This window comes from Zingiber officinale, chromosome 6A, assembly GCF_018446385.1.
Source record: "Zingiber officinale cultivar Zhangliang chromosome 6A, Zo_v1.1, whole genome shotgun sequence".
In the NCBI taxonomy this organism is placed as follows: Eukaryota; Viridiplantae; Streptophyta; class Magnoliopsida; order Zingiberales; family Zingiberaceae; genus Zingiber; species Zingiber officinale.
In genome coordinates this window covers 29442606-29446464 of record NC_055997.1, presented here as the reverse complement: position 1 = coordinate 29446464, position 3859 = coordinate 29442606, and the positions used below count along the sequence as shown (strand labels likewise).

The following is a 3859-nucleotide window of genomic DNA, read 5'->3' as shown; positions in this document are numbered from 1 at the left end:
TATTGACTCATTTGGGCATGGTCATGCACTTCGTGGTCTCACTCTATCAAGAATATTGATGTCGCTCCCGTCATATAAGAGGGATAGATCCCATCTACATCACTCACATCCCTCTACATAATTCGTTACATACCCTGTAATCGCCTTTATAGTCCACCCAGTTACGGGTGACGTTTCACGAAACCAAAGTACATAACTTCTTATGTAGGGATCCATGGTGACTTCAGGTCCAAGGACTAGTAGTCATACTAATAGCCACATGAGAAAGTATATGACACTCATATAACGATCCATGATACTTTCTCATAGCGGGTCATTCAGTATACATTCTCCAATGCATACCCATGTGTCAACTTGATATCTCTATATCCAAGACTTGTGAGATCAAGTCATCGAGTTGACCTACATGCTAGTCTTATTGCATTAACATTGTCCCTGAATGTTAATACTCGACTAGGAATGATTAAGAGTAGTGTTCCCTATATCATCTCACTATCGGTTCAACTAACCGATTGATATAGGTGAGTGATGTGCGTAGATTATATACTCTTTTATGCATGTTTTTACGCACATTTACATACTTTGAGCATGCTTGATCTATGCATTTTTATACCTCCAACTTTCCTTTTAGCGTATTTACTCTTTTGGTTCGGAGATCTGCTTTTTGTGCATTTTCTGTACACAGGAGTCGAAATTTGTGAAGATTATACGTCCTCGGGCAAGCTTGGAAGGAATTGAAGGGAGAGAGCATCAGGCCGTGTACCACACACGGCCGTATAGTTTTAACAGGAAGGGAAGAGGACATGGCCGTGTGAATCTCACACGGCCGTGTCTTGATTTGAAGAAATTAGAGCAGATGCCTTACATGGCTGTGTAGATCTACATGACCATGTGAGGTTTCCCGAGGCCAAGCAGGTGGTGGCCGTGTGCACCACACGGCTGTGTAGCATTTCCAGAGAACAGAAGGGTCCTGGCCGTGTGGATCTACACGGCCGTGCTTGGTTGCTTTAAAGAGAAGAGAGCTAGGCCGTGTGAGTCACACGGCCGTGCAGCTTTGGCAGAGAAGGAACTGGACATGGCCGTGTGAATCTCACACGGCCGTGTCATGGGGCCATGTGGCGCCCGATTTCCTCCTCTATTTAAACCCTCCTTCATGAATTGAAAGGGGATCTCTCCTCCTTTGGGAGAAGGCAAGATTTGGTGGTTTCCTCCCATTCTTGGGAGGATTTCTGGGTGATTTGAGGGGAGTTCTTGATGATTTCGACTCCGGAGCGAGGATTGGATCCGAAGACGAGGCTTCTTCGTAGATAAGTTTTCTCTTTCCCCCTTTTCTTGGTTTCTTGGATTGGGGATTTAAGAAATGCCTGTAATCTTTATTTCTTCGGGTATTCTTCCTCGATTCATGGAGTAGATATTGTATTCTAGGATTAAGGGAGTATTTGTATGATGGATTGATGTAATCTCTTATGGATTTGCCATTTTCTTGTTTCAATGACATTGTCTTGCTTGTATCAATTAGATCTTGAATGATCAATGGTGATTTGTGCTTAATTCTCATTCTTGATTGATTGTTTGGATTTCTTGTGGACTTTGTAAAGATAAACTCTCACTCGATCATCCGAGGGATCCACGTGACAGGTGCAAGCCCGTGTAAGGACGTTTGAGAGATAATCTTGAAGAGGAAATAGGAATATTCAAGAGAGTAGGATGGATCTTGTGATTAGTTTCTTGTATCTTGATAGATTAATAAGTTGTGGTCTTCTATGTTGATATCCGAGGAAGGCATAGTAATAGGTGCGCTTCTGTGTAAGGACAACGTAGGTTCACGTCTAATTGATCATATCTAGATACATTTCTCAGTCCTTAGCCGGTTATCTATTGCAAGAGAGAACCGGCAACTTTCTACAAGTTTTTGGCAATTGAGGGATAAGAATTGGTGAACCATTTACATTCAAGAAATCTTACAAAGAAACCGAAACTCCTAGAATCTCCCTTAATCATAACCCAAAACACTAAACTCTTGTTTGTTGATCTTTAATATTAGATTTGTTTACCTTCACTTTGCATTTGAAACAATTGGATAGTTGTTTAGCTTATTCGCATTGAGACATTTCTAGTGCTTATTCCAGTCCCTGTGGATACGATAATGTTTTATATTACTTGCGACATTTCCGTACACTTGCGGAGCGTAACAAGTTTTTGGCGCCGTTGCCGGGGAATGCTTTATAACATTAGGAATTATCAATTGAGTTAGACTAAACATAACATTTGTTTTCCTTTCATATTGCATAGTTGTAACTAATCATTAGATTTCTGTTTTTACTTTCTTGTATAACTTTTACTTCTTGTTAATTCTTTTTGTACAAATTCAATTCTGCATTTTTTATTCTTTTTTTTTTCTTTTTCTGTTGAATTGTCATTTGCTATCTTGTTCTTGTATATGCGAAGATCTAACTTTGCAGGGGAATTCTTTCCTTTTGACCCTGAGATTGACAGAACTTTCCATAAAAGAAGAATTCTGCAAAGGCAAATTGAAGAACAGGAACATTTGAACATGGCGAATAGACCACTCAAGGATTATGCAGCACCTTATGCAAGAGGTTTTCGATCTAGTATTTCAAGACCTTTAGTGGAAGCTAATAACTTTGAGATCAAACCCGCAATTATATCTATGGTGCAGCAGAACCAATTTGGTGGAGGACCTCATGAAGACCCCAATCAACACTTAGAGGTCTTTTATGAAATATGTGGTACCATGAAAATGAATGGAGTTCCTTCAGAAGCAGTTAGATTATTATTATTTGGGTTTTCTTTAAGAGATAGGGCAAAGCAATGGCTGAATTCTTTGGCCCCTAATAGCATCACCACTTGGGAGCAGTGTGAGCAACAGTTTCTTGATAAATTCTATCCACCAAGCAAAACAGCTCATATGAGGAATTTAATTGCAAGCTTCAAGCAAACTGACTCGGAATCTCTTTTTGAAGCATGGGATAGATATAATAGTATGCTCAGACAATGCCCACATCATGGGTTGGAAAGATGGTTAGTGTTGCACACTTTTTATAATGGTATCAACTATCATACTAAAGTGTCCCTTGATTCACCTGCTGGAGGGGCACTTATGAATAAAAGTTTAGATGAAGCTGAAGAAATTATTGACAGTGTAGCACAAAATCATCATCAATAGGCAAATGAAAGAAGTGGTGGCTATTCTTCTGTAAACCCAACAATTAAAGCATCAGGGAAGTTTAATGTAGATGCAGTCACTCTTTTGTCTGCAAAATTGGACGCTCTTACAAAGAAATTTGAGAATATGGGGACTAGTGCTAATATGGTCAATGCTATTAGTACATCTTGTAAAGTATGTGGGAGTTCAGAACACTCAAATGACTCATGTCCATTGGGAGCTATCACTGTACAAATCAATCAACTGGAACAATGTGATGCAATCATGAGTTACAATCAAAGGCAGAACAACCCATACTCAAATACTTATAACCCTGGATGGAAGAGCCATCCCAATTTTTCTTACAGAAATAATCAAGATCAAGGACCATCTATGGGGGCAAGACAAAATTTTCAAGCTGGGCAACAAAATTTTCAACATCTATCTTCTCAAGGCTTACCAAAGTCAAATATTGAAAAGATGCTTGAAGAAATTATCTCAAGTCAGAATGAAATGAAGCAAGATTTAGCAAAGCTCATTCAGAGAATGGATAATTCTGAAAAGCATCAAAAGATCTAGGATAGTCAAATTGCCCAACTAGCTTCCTCATCATGCAGAGCACCAGGACAACTTCCAGGAAAACCTGATGTGAATCCTATGGAGCATTGCAATAGAATTGAGCTTAGGAGCGGA

At 39.5% G+C, this 3859-nt stretch overlaps 1 non-coding gene across 1 annotated transcript; it reads right to left on the bottom strand.

Moving 5' to 3' along the window:
* Positions 1-2927: 2927 nt before the first annotated feature.
* On the bottom strand, positions 2928-3033 carry LOC121998942. The gene has a single exon (XR_006116722.1). It is a non-coding gene; the product is annotated as a small nucleolar RNA R71 (small nucleolar RNA).
* Positions 3034-3859: the final 826 nt, after the last annotated feature.